This window comes from Gopherus evgoodei, chromosome 8 (genome assembly GCF_007399415.2).
Source record: "Gopherus evgoodei ecotype Sinaloan lineage chromosome 8, rGopEvg1_v1.p, whole genome shotgun sequence".
In the NCBI taxonomy this organism is placed as follows: Eukaryota; Metazoa; Chordata; order Testudines; family Testudinidae; genus Gopherus; species Gopherus evgoodei.
Genome location: NC_044329.1, coordinates 33004174 through 33021602, shown reverse-complemented (window position 1 = coordinate 33021602; position 17429 = coordinate 33004174). Strand labels below are relative to the sequence as shown.

The 17429-nt window shown below is 39.3% G+C and overlaps 1 protein-coding gene across 3 annotated transcripts in view; it reads right to left on the bottom strand.

Moving 5' to 3' along the window:
• RANBP17 (RAN binding protein 17) overlaps nt 1-17429 on the bottom strand; it is a 271780-nt gene that overhangs the window by 192456 nt on the left and 61895 nt on the right. The window lies entirely within an intron of this gene.

Genomic DNA, 17429 nt, shown 5'->3' with positions numbered 1-17429 from the left:
TATAAACCCAAATCCTTTTTAGCACTACCACCACCTAGCCAGTTAGTCCCCATTTTGCAGTTGTGCATTTGATTTTTCCTTCCTAAATGAAGTACTTTGCACTTGTCTTTATTGAATTTCATCTTGTTGAATTCAGGCCAATTCTCCAATTTATCAAGGCTGTTTTGAAATTCTAATCCAATCATCCAAAGTGCTTGGAACCTCTCCCAGCTTGGTGTCATTAGCAAATTTTATAAGCGCATTCTTCACTCCATTACCAAAGTCATCAGTGAAAATATTGAATATAGGTAGTACTGGATCCAGGACTGATCCCTGCAGGGACCCACTATATATAGGGGACAGATAACTCTCCCACTCCGGGGTGCTACCTGATGTTCCAGGGCACGGAGCCCACCTGTTCCACCAGCCTGGGCTTCCTCACCCTGTCCTGCTAAGCCAGGACTTCAGACCTCCTCTAGCACATACACACAGGTAGGGACACAACCAGCTCTAGAAAGACACAGACATTGAAATCAGTACTGCATGGGAAGGCTTTCAGCTAAGGAATTGTCCAGCACTCAAGTGCACTCCCCTGCTGGAGAGTACATCCAAAATTGTATTGTCTTGTGCTGCACAGAGAACTGTACAGCATAAGCTAATTGAAATTCACCCTCTCCCTGAATGTGGAGAGAGATATGCACAGCTTCTTGCTCCCCCGGTTATGAATTACACGAACTATTTAAAACAAAAACAAGTTTATTAAGTACAAGAGGTAGATTTTAAGTGATTATAAGGGATAGCCAACAGATCAAAGCAGATTACCTTAGTAAATAAATAAAACTAAACTAGCTAGGTAGGACATAAATTGGCAAATTCTCACCCTGAGTGATAAACAAGCTGGCAGACTCTTAAGGTATAAGCAGCCTTGGCTTTCCCAGGTTTTCATACACAGGCTAAAGATCCTTCTAGCCTGGGACCATCACTTCCTACAGTTCAGTCCTTGGCCCTCAGGTGTTTCTAGGTGCGTAGTTGCAGGGAGAGTGAGGCCCTCATGATGTCATTGTCCCCCTTTTATATCTTCTTCTCACTTGCTGGAAAACTCTTTTGCTGTGACATGGGTCAAACAGTTCCCATTATGTAGTGCTATCTCTGAGAGGTTTCTATTATATGCATTTCCTGGGTGTATTGTGTGCTTGTGTGCATTTCCTCAATAAGCCATTAACATTTTTTGGCCTTTTTACTGTTGTACCTGAAAGGCTGCTTGTGGGTGTTTTCAACCTCATAACATCTTCCAGGAACACATACATAGCTTAAATTCATAACTTCACATACAATGATAGCATATAAAATCCAATGAGATGTCTAGCAGATCAAGACTTTTAGAATGATACCTTTCAAGACATACTTTGTACAAAACATATCTTAATTACACGACAGTGATGAATATTGGGGAGTCAGGGTGTCACTATAACCTCCAAATCTGACAGCAAACCATTGATAACTACCCTTTGAGTATGGTCTTTCAAGCAGTTTTGTACCCACCTTATAGTAATTTCACCTAGACCACATTTCACAGTTTGCTTTTGAATTTCATTGTGGGATTGTGTCAAAAGCCTTACTAAAATCAAGATATATCATGTCTACTGCTTTTCGCCATCCACTAGAACAGTAGCCCTATCAAAGAGAAAAATTAGATTGGTTTGGCATGATTTGTTCTTGACAAATCCATGATAGCTATTTTTATAACCTTATTATCTTCTAGATGCTTATAAACTGATTGTTTAATAATTTGTTCCAGTATCTTTCAAGGTATCAGTGTTAGGCTGACCGGTCTATAATTCCAGGGTCCTCTTTGTTCCCCTTTTTAAAGATATGTTTGCCCTTCTCCAGTGCTCTGGGACCTCACCCATCCTCAATGTGTTTTTAAACGTAATCACTAACTGCTCTGAGATTGCTTCAGCTAGTTCCTTAAGTGCCTGTCAAGTGACTGCGAGGTAGGAAGTCATGCCTACTGGCTGGACCAGGAGTGAAGCCTAATGACGAGAGCAGGAGTTGGTAGCCAGGAATTGGAGCTTGGGTTCAGAACCAGAGTCAGTGGCCTAATGACAGAGCCAAGGACAGAGCTGAAGCTTGAGATCAGGAATTGGAGCCGAGGGCCAGAATCAGGTTACCTGTAGTGAGGCAAGGCATGACCAGTGCTGGGACCAAGGCTGGAGCAGGGCTAGATATAAGCACACGCAGCTGTCGGTGAATGCTCCGAGCAGTTAGAGCCTACTGCTGTTGCTGGTCTTAAGAGCAGGTCTGTTGATTCCCTGAGCCCATTGGGCAGTTTGGCCACCCAGGCGGCTCAGCTGAGGCCCAGCTGCGCCCATTATACTGCCTGGATGTTAAACTAGCAGGGAAGCAGAGTATCTGTGGGTCCATAACCCTGAAAGTACCCCTGGATGAATTGCATCAGACCCTGCCACCTTGAACATATTTAACTTGTATACATATTTTTAAACCTGTTCTTTCCTTATTTTGGCTTGCGTTCCTTCCCCTTTGTTCTTACAACCAGGTACTCACAATTAATATTTTAGTAGACTGTAGCAAAACAAGCATTAAATACCTCCGCCCGCTTGATGTCATCAGTTACCCTTGCCTTTGTCTTTCTCTTACTCCTAGTGTATTTAAAGAATCTCTTTTTATTATCTTTTATGTCCCATGATCGATATAACTAATTTTGTGCCTTAGCCTTCCCGATTTTGTCCCTAAATGCTTGTGCTGTTCTTTTGTTCTCCTCCTTAGCAATTCATCCATGTTTCCACTTTTTGGAGGATTTCTTTCTGATTTTCAGGTCATTAAAGAGTTCCTGATGAAACCATATTGACTTCTTATTAGTCTTCCTACGCGCTTCCTCGCCAGAATAATGCTTCCTAGTTCATTTTCTCTGGACAAGAATACATGTAGATATTTATAGTTACGTGGTGTGTACCTGCGCATGTGTATTTTTTAATGCTTAAGAATATCACCCCTGCAGCATCATGGCTCAGAAGTATTGGCTTTTGATTACATCATAGTTATAAAACATGTCTGTGTTATCTAGCAGTGTAATCTGTATTACCTGTTATATTACTGATAGACAAAATAAACTCATGAGGAAGGACCAGCAATACTCTAATGGGGTAGCTGCCTCCCCCTCCCCTTTTTGTTTTTTTTTTTTTTAATTTTTCTAATAGTAAAAGAAGGTTCAACTTAAAATACAACTTTGGAGATTCCCCAGTTCTAATTTTTATTGTAATCGAGTTGGCCAGACATTATGACAAATTCAGTGTCTGCTTTTAACTTTTACTTGAGTTAAACAGCTTAATTACATGCCCTTGGAATTTAACATAAGTGGGAAATTACATTACATGTGCCCATATGAACTGGATGCTCACGAAAGTTGTGGATTGACAGCAATGAAAGTACAAGGCCTATTTAGCCACAGAAAAGGCATCTGAGAACTGTGATCGTGTAAGATTGTTCTGAGCAAGGAGGCAAAAAGTTTGGCCCTGGCAAAATATACTTAATGAATGTCCCTTTGCCTGTCTGGTAACGTTAATTATAGGAGATTCAGGTTAGCCTAAATCTCCAAATAAAAATATCAAATGAATCTTAAAATGATCTAACTTGTGTTTCTCCTGTATTTACTGTGTTTTTAATCAGAAAGATAACCATATGAAAATCAAACATGTAGGAAGATTCTGATACAGTTTATCATTATAAAAATCTATTTCTTGGTAAAAAGTTGGAGTATCCTTCAAATATATAAACACAACCCATGACAATTAAATAAGATTACACACAGAAACACACTATATATTTATGATATCCTAGCTAACCAGACTGTATTTTAAAAAGAAATAAACTGTGCCTAATCTATATACTATCTATCTTCTAACTTGATCAGTTCCACATTCCCCTGGGAAAGAAGATGACCTAGTGTATGAGAAGAGCCAGCAGCAATACTGGTCAGTGAAGTAAGATTTACTCCTATATTTGAGAGGAGTCCCCCAAAGAGATGCTCTGAGAGATCTATTTGTTCTTAGGACAGTTGCTATATAGTCAACACACTTAGTCTGGTCTTGTTACTTCGAATTTTCAAGAATAGGAACAGCATGACAGAGCCACAACGAATTCTTCAAAATCCCAGCTGATCTTACAACTAATTCCCTGATTTAGCAATCACCAGCCTCCACATTGGTCTGTAACACAATATCCCCTTGTATAAACAGACATATATGAACATTCGTGATTTCAAGTCTGTTGTACAGAGGATTCCACTTAATAGCAACCCAGATATTAACAACTTCTGATTAATAGCAACATTTTGCCAGTAACAAATCCCACCCCTTGACTTTAATGTTAATGGCATTCGAGTATCGGCAATGGCATGCATCTTATTGTAACATTTTTTGGAAGAAAGGCTCCACCTGCAGGCAGGTTTGCAGGGCTGCAGCCACGGAAGGAAGTGCTGGCATCTGCCTTACCTGGCTGCAGCCCAGCAAACCTGCCTGTGTCTGGTGCTCAGTCTATCCCAGTGAAGTCTTTTAGGGCTGCAGTCTGGCAAACCTGCCTGCGCACAGGAGGTAAGGGGCTGCAGGCTGGGAGGGGAGGCTGTGGGCATAACAGTAATGGGGGTAGACCGTCAGACTGGATATCGGAGCTGCATGGTACTCCCCACCCCCATGCTCTCTGGGCTGAGTCTGGCTGGGGGACTACACATATAGGGAAGGAAACCCTGGGATAGGCTGAGCCCTGACCCCTGGCGAGTACAGGGAGAAGTTTCATGCAGCTCCATGGGTCCCCCAGCGCTCCTGCTCCCCATGGAAATCCCTGGCATCCTGGCTGCAGCCCTCCTCCTTGCTGCTGCCCTGCCCATAGGCAGGTTTGCAGGGCTACACCCCGGGGCCTCCTTCCCTGGCTGCTGCCTCACAAACTTGTCTTCTGCTTATTAGCAACTACTAGACAAGAACAACTTTTTGCTGGCAACCAAGAAGTTGCTAATAAATGGAATCTACTGTATCCATCTGTCTCTCACCATATATATAGATTGTAAGCTCTTTAGAGGAAGGATCACATTTTTGTTATGGCCCTGATTGAGGAAAACAACCCTCTTCAGAAAAAGCACTTAAGCACATGCTTAACTTTAAGCACATGCTTAAGTACTTTCTGAATAGTGTCTCATATATGCAGACAGTTACTAGCAACATGAAGCCCCAATCCTAACCTGGGCCTCTAGGCACTACTGATTCATAATCATAATTGATAATCATCGTAATAAGCTGGAACCATTTCAGAAGCCCTGAATATTTCCATTACCTCTCAGCCAAATAATGCCTACTTAGCCCAGTCAAAGTTAATCCAGTTATGTCCTATCTCAAAATCTGCACACTAAAAACGGTAATGTTATTTTAAATGATTCTGCTCAGACATTGGAGAGGTCCCAACTTTCCTTAAAGAGCTGCAACACAAAAGGAACACTTACATTACTAGGAGAGAGCTACAAGGTAGGAAGTTCACTATGTATAGGTAAGTGGATAGTGCCTCTGTCTTCTCGCTTCAGATCTGCATACAATTCTTGACTCTATTTGCTAGTACGTTAAAGAGAACTTAACATTCTCACCCTACTCCCTTGTTTGCCAATATCCCAGTTCCGCCAAACACTTCAGCACAGATGGCGGTCTCTGCTCAAGACAGACAGAACTGGAATGGGAGGGAGAGTTACATGTCAGGATTAGAACTATGGGTTAAGCACTTCTTTCTTACTTTTCACGAACAGTCAATTCACTGACAAAAATTAAAAAGGCTTGATTTTCTTTTCCCAGGAGAAGTAACACCTAGACCACGCTTTTTGAATCCCACTCCTCCTTTGCATTCATGACCTTTAATCCCCTCAAAGACAGCTGATTTAGTTCCCACCAAGATCCCAATACTATCTGTTTATCCATCTGTTAGCACCAAAATAAAATATTTCAATATAACACCTCAAATTGTTGCTGCTGATGCTGCCTCTGTCTGCTTGGAAAACTACTGCATCACTTGCTATCTCAATTGCATTGGCTGATTTAGCCTCTTTTTCCTTAACTTCCCCCTTGCCCATAGAATGCAATACAGTTGCCATTATAGTTTCAGTAACTCTAGTATTTAGTACACTCCACCACCACAACCACAATGAAGATGAACATCCTGATTCTCTGTAAGTTGTCAATCAATTTCTGAAGTTGAACGTTACAGCGTATAGTCTATAGGCTTTAAAGCTTGCAATTAAAAATAAATAAGGGCTATTTGAAATATGAAGAGTATGATTCATAAAATAAGCAAACAATAACCTGATCATAACAAATATATTTGACCTTTCAAATAAATGTAAGATGACTCAGGTTCGCTATTGCTGCCAAGTTTATTTTCCTCATAAGTTTTGCCACATTATGCTACAATAATCCTTCATTATTTCCAGCACAATAATGCAAAGTCTATGGTTTACCTATAGTTGTCTGGGTCTACTTAGTTTATGGCAAGCAAACAATTTGAGAATATAGTAATAAAGCCTCAATCATAGTAATGATGTATGATGGGCTGTAATTTCTCTGTGCTAATGGGTTACAAACAGTAGTACAATGATGACGGGAATCTCAGTGATTCATTATATGATTGCAATAATATCCAAATATCTTAATATAGATCATTATTAACTCATGTACACACTAACAGCCTCTATATATTTCTATATACATATACAGATATAAAATTAATACGTCTTTCTACATAAAAGTTCACACAGCACAAAACATTTTGTGTTGAGTTCCCTAAATCAATGTTTAAAGTTGGAATTACTGCATTGAACTGGTTCTTTGAAAAGAAAGCCATTGATTTTAATCTGCTTGAAGCAATCAATTACTCCCTGTCCTCTTTATTCCAAACTGTAATGAAAACTAAACTGCGTTGTCTTGAAAACTAAATGTGAAGATGATCATAAACAGAATTTAAACTCCATGGATTATTCATATCTACCCATTTAGATTTGCCATTTCCATTATGAGTACATTTGCCATGAGCATTTAATGGACATCTAAAAGGGAATTCATTAAAGCAGGAGCTGTTGGCAGCACTTATGGGCTTCAGACTGCTTTATGTTTGCCTTTAATAGCTTACTATTATAAAAGTGATATATTGTGTTCATCCCATTAGTAGTTTGCAGAAAGGTCTGTAAGACATAACAAATCCTTTTGAGTATTGTCAGAATCAAAACTAAATCACAGGGTATTTTTTTCCAAGCAGCATATTACCATTCTAACAATGTACCATTTTAGGTCATCTGCATTTTGATGATGTGAGCCAAATAAAAAATTAGTTATCAGATAGGTATGTTGTTTTTATTAAACATGCAAATAACTATAGTTCAGTACCTGAAACTCTCTTTTAAAATATGCCACGGCTCTTAAGAAGTAAACATGCTTAAAAATGAAATATGTTTTCCATGAGCTCTGCGCTCATTTTGGGCCAAACAGTGGGCTGATTTGTAAGGAAGCTTAATGGACCCCCCTTGTCTCCAGATTGTGGGTACCCTTGTGGGGAAGAGAGCAGCCTTCACAAGGCTGCCACATTTCCCCTCCCTCACAAGTGAGTGAAATATAGACCTGGTGCAGGTATTTCCTCCTTGGAGGAAGGGAGAACTCAGAAGGCACAGTTTACCTTCCATTCTGCTCCAAGGGCAATGCAACTATGCCCTGTCCCTTACCCGGGGCTCATGAAAGAACCACGATTGAATCCTTTGGTTGAAATGAAACTTCGGGAGTTTTGGCATAGCAACTCTTCTCCCCACGTAGTTGCAAAGAGCCCTGACTCTATACTGACTTAAATTAAATTGACGTTAGGCACTCAAATTGAAAGCATGTCCACACAAGGGACTAAAACAGTTCCTAAAGCAATGCAGTTAAATCAGAACAATTTTCTCATGCAGATGAGGCTTATATCTGTACTTCCAATGGGGAACAACCAGAAAATAAGCAACTTCTCTTCTAAGCAGTAGAGGATGTGGAGGCAATAATCCCCTTGGAATATAGCATTTATCACTTATCTGGCTGATATGAAATGCTTCATTCCAAATGGATTAGCACCTTGGATGGTGCATATAATGGACTGAAGGTGCATTCTTAGCAGAGTGAGGTATCACTATGAAAAGAGTCAAAATCCACAGAAGCAATTGGACTTTCGCTGCCTGTTAGTATAATATGTGGATTTTCAATGATAATTGTTGACTATAATTTTAAGGATAAAACCAAGTATTCCTCTAAAACAAATAAAATAAATATTAATATAAAATGTGCTTATATATGCATACACATACATATGGACATGCACATAAATTTAAGATAAATTTGACAAGGCTTTTGGAAATATGAGCATTTAAAAATTAGGTAATCTAACAGTAAACTTTTTTCTAAATTGTTTTGGTTCCTCATAACTTGATCTGGAAAGCAGCACTAGTTCTCCTAATTGCTCAAAAGCAACCGAGTTGGCTGAAAATGCAAAAGGAAGAGATTGGATATTTGGTGCAAGGTGAAACAATCAGAACTCTCACCTGTTCACCCTCACACACCCCTGCCAAAATACTGCTTTAGTAACAACTAGCTCTAAAAATCTCATGCACATTTGACTTAACCACCTAGGACTTTTCACAAGTCTGTAAGGTATGCCGATTTCTGCTAGTCTCTTTCATTCAGATTTAGCAGAGGTATATAATGCACACCTCACAAAATCTCCAAACTAAGAAGTCCAAGGCAGTACCATAGAGTACTGTTTAGAGAAGATGTCTTCCTTTTTAAGTCTCTGAATGTGAGAAAACATTTTCCGATGGAGAAGATGGCTTTGAGTACTCAACTGAAGTTCCTTCAAAAGATCACACTAGAGTTCCATATTAATAAATCAATCGGTCCACAAATATTTTATTTCTATCTTCCACTCAACCTATTGAAGTTTCGCTTTGTAATATTAAACTAAAAATATGGCTCAATGTCTTCAAGTGTTTCTTTTTTTCTCATGGCAGAGCTGCTCAAGTGCCTAACCCACTTTTTGGGAACCATTGTGGTGTGGGATGCTAGTAAATAACTCCAGTCATACAGCAGCAAGAATTCACATAGGGGATGAAAAATCTTGGTAGTTTGTCTATTCGATTAAAAATCGTAGGTCTGCTGAAATAATTTAAACAAGTATTTCCACACCAATCTCTGGTGCTCCTTCATTCACCATTTCAGCAATAACTTTAAATATCGGGAGTAAGAGTTGCTTACTCAGGTTCTGAATTCACTAGGACCACTGTACAGACAACAGAGTTTTAACTGGTAGCCACTGAATGCTGATCTCTGGTTCAATAAGACCATGGGCCGAACAGAAACATTCCACTAGTACTTTGAAGGAAGTTGCTTAGTCAATGTTTGAATAGACCTGGTGAGCTCGGGGGTGCTCATTACTTCTTAATGTTCTCAAATTGATCATTCCAATACCGCAAATGGGTAGCCTTTGTGATTGACTGATGGTGTGCTCTACCTGTGCAATAATAAGCCAATGCAATATCTGCAGTAGTCTGGAAACCATCTAACAAGCTTACTGACAAGATGATGTTTGTGGCATTCTAGTGCCCACTCTGATAGTCTTGGAGCTCATCCTGGCATAGATGGGTTGTTGTCTCCATCATATACTGGTCAAACCACAAGAGATTATAGAATAAAAAGAAGAGTTTTCTGTAGTGAAGAAAGAAGTCTGCATGCACTTTTTATTATATTTAGTGATCGCAACGAGAGTTAAACCTTTCTGACGCATGGGCTACACAATAGTTACAGAATAACACTTTGAGCTGCAGCTATCCAAGGGCACCTCCTCTCATTAAGTGACATACTGAGCTGCATCAGGCTACTCGTGGTTTACCAAACTGTGTCATTTCTCATCGCTCAGTCCTCTGGGGAATCAAATATTCCATTATTTTTTCAGTGTCCTTAAATCATTTTTATTAAGTTGTGACAAAACCAGGAATTATTGGAAGCAGAAGGCTGTCTGCCTACCTTCTGGCTGCTAAAGCATCATATATGAAAAGTTTCAGTGTCTTGGGATTTAGCTGAAGAACTAAAGGACAGCATGTGATTCTATAGTAAGCGTCCAGTCTAATGGATGGAGTACTAAAAAGTCCCCTAGATTAATCAAGAGCATTACTGATCTTATGGTCATTTAAAGGTGATGCTTCATGAAAGCATTTGGAAATAGAGATGGAAAGGTCTTCCTCTACACTTTACCACAGTTAAAAGTAAATGGAACAGATCTCTTAATGCAATGGATTGTCACATAGGACATTGAGCCTGGGTGGACAATAAGTGTTGCAAAGAATCCTGAACTGCTTACCTTTAAATGGGCTGAATGACAGGTTAAAAAAAATAATTAAAGAAGACCAAGAGAGCCCTTAAATTAAAGTCTTCTTGAAAACAAATTATGGGTATAGGTCACTACGATTGGATCCAGCTTTGGACATGTCCCACTCAATCTTTTTTATCCAACTAAAGAAACTATAATTTGCCGACAGCCTAGAGGGAAGGTAGCGAGTGAACTGCTGAAATGCTTGGCTGAGCCACGTATTAACAAGAGAACTGATAGAGTTCTGTGTGCTAGATTACTTCTTCTTTTAGTTAGCAAGCTGGAGTCTTTATGTATAGTTGTTTACACAAGTAACATCTCTCAAAAATGTCTTGATTCAGCAGAAAAAGAGGACAGGAGATGACATTTCACTCTCTTCAGAGGAGGAAAGGTACTGAACTTTAACAACATCCTCCTCTAATTACACTAGGAAACTCTTTCCTACGGTCCCAGTCTTTCCCTAACATAACCAATCTTTGAGAGTAGGGCAGGCCATTTAATATTTTGGCAACATCATGCAAATTTGAGCGCAGACCAAGGCAAAGGCTCAGTTCACATTTATGACAATTTAATTACGTTTCCAAAGCAAGGGCACAGGAACACTGAGGCAGTGGATCAAACTTCATTTATATCTCAAACCATAAGTGATCCTCATACTATATCATTAAATTGGCTATTCTTGCTTTGCAGGAAACAGTTCTTAGCAACTTGACTCTATGTCTTCATATCCATTATTGAGAATATGATTTACTGCTTTTTAGATTGGATGAGTAAGTATCTTGATGACTAGAATCAGGTTCCCTAAACATGTCTTCTCTTTGTTACTTGTCTTTCCTTATATCTTCTAAAGGATGCAGAAACATAAATGCTTGGAAATAAGTCTTGAATTGCAAATTAAAACTAGGAGCAAATATGAACAGCAGAAATGCAGGTAAAGCAAACATATTTTACAGAAATAACTAAGGTGTGATGATATGTGACTGGAGGTGACGGGGGAGGAGGAAGAGAAACAGCATACACAAGGAAATTATGAATCTTATTGGAACTTGTGCCTACCTGACAAAAGAGATGGAAAATACTCCTAGAGACTGGACTGGCAAAGATTACGTTTAAGAATGACAAGTCACATCTGATATTTAATACAGACCTAATAGCCATAAAGGTTTAACATTTTCACTACTTCATCCTGGCTAACCAGCCGCCCATGGCTACATAGCTCAGAGGTGTCTGTCCATACATAATTTTACCTTCAAATAATGTTACTTAGGGAAAATTATTTCCTAACAAAAATAAAATCTTTAAAATTAAGTGAATTTAGTGCTCATGAAGTAAAGCTTATTTGCTTATTCAAAGTACAGGTATAAAATGAGCAGCAGCTGTCCATCCTTCCCCATACTGCCCCAGAGAGGGCCCTGAACCACCTCAACCTGGAGAATCCATCTCCAGAGGGGTGGTCATGTTCCATCCCCATTCAATCCTTTGGCTCTCTGTTGACAATGCCAATAAGGGAGGTAAATTATTTCCAGCTGTAATACTTTTTCTCACAAGGATATCTGTCCACTGACAACTAGACTAAGTCCACAAATGATTTCCCTAAAAAGCTATTGATTTAAATGCTTTCTGTCATTATTGACCAGCACAGGATTTGCACACACAACCTAAAAGTGAAAGGAGTATAATCCACCACTTCTCCCAAGAGCCATTTAGTGCCCTGAAAGCTGCTTTTTATTGGACAGATGTACTGGTGATATGTTATTTTGTGTTTTTTATCTCTTTCTCTGAATAACACAGGTAGACAGTATGCTTTTGCTTCATCCCAAACAGAGATAAATCACTAAAACCACAACATTTTTTAGAGGAATGGATTTCAAGAAGGATTCCATTTCAGGAGAACCCAAACAGTATTTTTCTCCTTCCCCACTGCCCACCTGGAAGACTTTTGTCAATTTCACTTGGGCAGAAAGTGAAATTAACAGCCTTCTAGCCTCTCTGGCAGCCAACCTCTCCACCTCCACCCCAGACAAAAAGGCAGAGAGCCCAGCTAGTTAGCCTCTCATCTCCTCACCAGCTCTTGAAGCCCAAAAGGCAGAAAACTCAGACACACAGCCTCCCCCCAAGCTTCAAGGACAGAGAGGAAAAGAGTCAGAATGCTCAGCCTCTCCTGCCTTAGAGTTTGGGGGGCGGGGTGCCTGGGGTCTCTGCATTGCTGGCACTAGCACGTGGAGTGGGTGGGGAAGGGAAAGGGGAGAAACACACAGTCTGTGCAGCCTGGCTTTCTGCCTCTCCATGTAACAGAACTTCAGCAGAGGGGGTGGTTGAGCACCAGAGTCAGCCCTCCTAGAAAGCTCTTATCAGCTGTGCTTTAAGAGAGTTGAGGGGGAGGGAGGGAGAGAATCCCAATGGAAAAATTGAAAATTTCTGACAAAGCTGAAATCTTCCTGTAGAACATTTTGGTTTTGTGAAAAGGGCATTTTTTAACCAGAAAATCATTTAGATAAAAAATTTCCGACCAGCTCTATTGAAGATGCTTGGTTTTAAAAATCCAAAAGGCATATAGAACATCTTTGATCTAAGGCCAATATAGAGTGCCAACAAACAAATATATTACAGTAAGGCAAATATAAAAGTCCAATATGAATAAGCTTTAAATAGTTAATAAGTTAGGGAAGGGAAGACAGTTTGGCTATTAGGAGGATTTAGTAAGGAAGCTGCCCCTGGTTACTAGAAGTGTTTCCAGTACACCTGTATTCAAAATACAACAAAGCGCATAGCAAGATGAAGCCGTGTGCAACATGTAGCTCCTACAGATGCTTTGCCTGACATTTTCAATTCCTGAGATGAGTAGATGAATTAATGAATGATATTCACTTGCTGAAACAGAAAATATTAATTGCTGAAATGTGTTTAATTCTCAAGTTCTTAAAGTTAACTTGAATCTCTGACATCCTGTTGCAATGCATTCAGGAGTTAAAGACTGCCCTAGATGTGTATTTTGTTTAAAAAGAACCCCACAAAACATGCAAGAAGCAGAGCAGAAGAAAACATTTTTCACTTTGTGGGTCCATCTGACTCCATATATTCTACACTACTCATTACCAATTTGACCTAGTTTAGAAGTGGTAATACCTGGATTTATGTAAGATGAGAGCAGGAAGAGAACCCTAAAATATGAGAATCTCCCTTTGATTATAGCAGGAGCAGAATATGGCCCAAGACAGTGACATGGTAACTCCCACTCCAACCACACAGTTGGGGAGACTCTTCTTTTGTTTTAATTCCTTTCTGAATCTCTGTACTAAATGCCCTGCAATACAACCCTCATTATAACAAAGCATACTCATAGCTCTTTCTGACATACTGTGCCACTGATTTATCAGCACTTGGTTTTATATACAACACCACCTCCCCCTCACCCCACAAGATTAATTTGTTCTGAGCAATTGCTATTAAAAAATACTAATCTCTCTCAAATCACAAATTATAATCATATCCAAATAACCCGATAATATATTTGCCAAGCACTTAAGAAGTCAATCATTTGAATGGAAGCAGTATTACTTTTAAGGTCTGCAAGTGATGGTATCAATTCTGAATCGTTTAAATATTAGTTTACAAAATATTGCTTATAGCTTAATAGCATCATAGACGTAGCTTCACAAAGATATTGGCTCTAGACAGTAATTATATCCTCAGCCTAATGTTCTGGTTAATGGACATACACATTTCAATGATAATTGCAATGCCTGAACATGATAATGTGCCTTTATTAGCAGCTACAAAATAAAGCTGAGTTAGAGCCAATTGCAGAACTGAACTATGATCATTATTTATTTTGAAGATTGTTTGATTTTTATTAGAAATTTATTCTCTCTAATAGCACAGAACTTTATAGAAACCAATGTTTTGATTATAAATATAGGGTTAAATACTTATTATACAAATGTTCATACAGGTAGTGGCTGATGTGAATAAATGGACTAAACGTTCACTTAAACACATTATAAAGTAGAGATAAATGAATGTCTAAGATATACAAAAAAGCATATCTTAATATTGCAATGTCAAATATTCAAAAGTTAGGAAATACCAGAATTAAGGTTGCCAATTCAACCTTACTTTGACCTACCTGTATTCATGCATTTTTGGTGTAGTCTTTAATTACATAATGTCCTGTTATTTCCCCCCATCCCCCAGAAGACCCCTGCCATCCCAGTACACAGACTGGATGGTGCTGAGGGAATGAATCTTGTTTGTGCAGTGAATAAGGCTGTTTGTCTTAAGAGCCTTGCCTCATTTGCAGCAGAAGTTGGAAGATGTGTAGTAATGAGACAGGAAACTGCAGGAAGAAAAAGAACGTTCTTGTAGTTAAGGAAGCTGAATGCCATGCCGGAGAAGTGGATTTTATTCCTGTGTCTGCCACCACAAACTTCCTATGTCCAATGACATAGAATTACTAATCCAATATTTGGTTAAAATCTGCATGGGAGTCACAGAGCGGGTACTGGGAGACCTTATCATAGGAGGTCACGAAAAATGTAACATTTTGCACAAAAGGTTCAAAAAAAATAAAATGATAAAAAATAAGAAACCCCTGCTATTGTTTCAGTGAAGAGTGCAGGATCCAAGTGTAAGTAGCAGGCTGCTAAATCTTCTGCTAAATGAGTACTAGTCCCCTTACAAAATATTATTTAGTACATAAAGTGGAGACCATGACAAAACATGTAATGAAGTCTCATATGTTGCATAAGCTGTTTAGTTCACAGCTTTGATGCAGCTCAGAGAGGAAAGCAATTCAAGTGTTTATTTAGGTTTCCAAGTGGGCTTGTACAACCCATGCCACTGTGTCTTCACTGCTACTTTTAGCCAACCTATCTAGATTTAAGCTAGCATGAGTATTCCTACCTGAGTTGTAATCACACCTCTAATTGCAATGTAGACATACCCTTTGTTTTATCTCAGTTCTCACTAAAGGGTGATTTAGAAAAATAGATCATTTATTAAAAGGACAATAGCATGTTGTGCCACGTCAACTTAGAAAGAAAGAATAGGACGAATGAGAGAGAGAGAGTTTTATATCCACTGATTTGAAACCACAGTGTGCAATGTATTCTGGCTGCCTAGAGTATGAAAGTGTGGAGAATGTGGGATTTTTTTCTACAAAAAAGTGTGACTCTGTTTACCCACTGATGTATTGCTACCCACTCCATGTGACAAAGTTAATTCCTTCCCTGGAGAAGGGAAATAGAACAAGACTTTCAGAGACCATGTCAGCACTACAGCGCTGACAGGGAGCTAGTGGTACTATGGAGGCACAACTATAGCACTGTGGTACTATAGTATAGAAGAGATTTTTCTGTCAGTGTAGGCAGTGGTTCTCAACCAGTGGTATATGTAACCCTGGGGGTGCTCAGAGATCTTCCAAGGGGTACTCAATTCATCTAGATCAGTGTTTCTCAACCTGGGGGTTGCAGCTCCCATAGGGGTCGCAAGTGCATGGCTGGCATTAGGGGGTGGCAAGCAGGGTAACTGACCAGGGTTCATGCCACAGGATCCTGTGCTGCGAAGCTAAGTTACCTGTTTCAGCCCCACCACCTGGTGCCTGGGCTTCAGCCAAGGGCTCAAAAGTGAAAAATAGATTCAAGTATCATACTGAAATGTAAGTACAATATTTATATTTCAGTCAATTTATTTGATAATTATATAGTAAAAATGAGAAAATAAGAAATTCTTCATTTATAGCACGCTGTGAAAATTTTGGATATTTAGGTCTGATTTTGTAAGCACATAGTTTTTAAATGAGGTGAAACTTGGGGGTAGCCAAGACAAATCAGATTCCTGAAAGAGGGTACAGTAGTGTGGAAAGGTTGAGAACCACTGATGTAAGTAATCCACCTCTCCAACACCAGGGTTAGATCAGCACAGCTCTGGTGCTCAAGGGTGTTAATTTTTCACAATCCTAAGCACTGTATGTAGCCTTGTCGACATAACTTTTAAGTGTAGGCCAGGCCAGTGTCATATAGACCTGTCTGAGCTGATATCAAATGCACTATCAAGAACAGAATGGAGTCAACACATCGGTGTGCCCCGGAGAAACAATGTAAAATCCAATGACCCGACATTAACTTTTAATGAGTAGGAAACAGGATCTCTCTGCAGGAGAAAGATTCAGGTTTTGTTGTAGAAGCCTTGAAATTTCTCATCCCACTTTGGTCCTTATATTTTTGCAAGTAAGATTTCCCTTTAAAGTCAGTGATAAATTAACAGATTTCAATTGCCCGTCAATCAAAAATAACTTAAGACTGCACGTTTGCTCAAGTCAAACTTATTTATAACATCTTTCACCAGAAAGGCCGGCATATCAATCACATTAAATAGAGAGTGTACTTAAAATTTTGTGCCATATTTAAAATTTGTATTTCGAAACCTCAAAACCAGTTACTTCTTGGGTGGTTATATTTACAGTATTCTGCGCATATTTAGGACTAAGGGTCTTGAAGAAAAGGGTAGCAAAACAATTGCATGGCTTACAGCTTTGGCATTTATTCAGTCTTTTCTACTTGTCAACACAACAGGTAGGTTCTCCCTAGCTGATTTAGATGTTAAGAAAACACAGTTACTTCTGACATTATTCACCTACACACAACTCGCATATATGATTAGTGGGGTAGTAGAGACCAGGGCTCTGCCTATAAAGAGTAATAGGCTTGGGCGGCTGCTCCTGAAGTCACCCCTCTCTCTCTTTCTCTCTCTCTCTTTCAGTATTAGGTGGGAGACTCTCCAATGACTTCATGAGCTTTGAAGCAAGCACTTTAAGAAACGCATTCTGTTGCTGTGGAGTACAGTCTTGTTGCCATGCTGTAGAAAATACTAAAGCCAAGATCTGTCCCTATGACATAAATGATTAGAGTCTTTAATATACCTTCTTCCACATATTACTGAATTTTACTCCAAATTAGAAATATTTCATCAGAATGCTTCTACTTTATCCATAATTTCAATCCCCATGATCATCAACTAACAATATG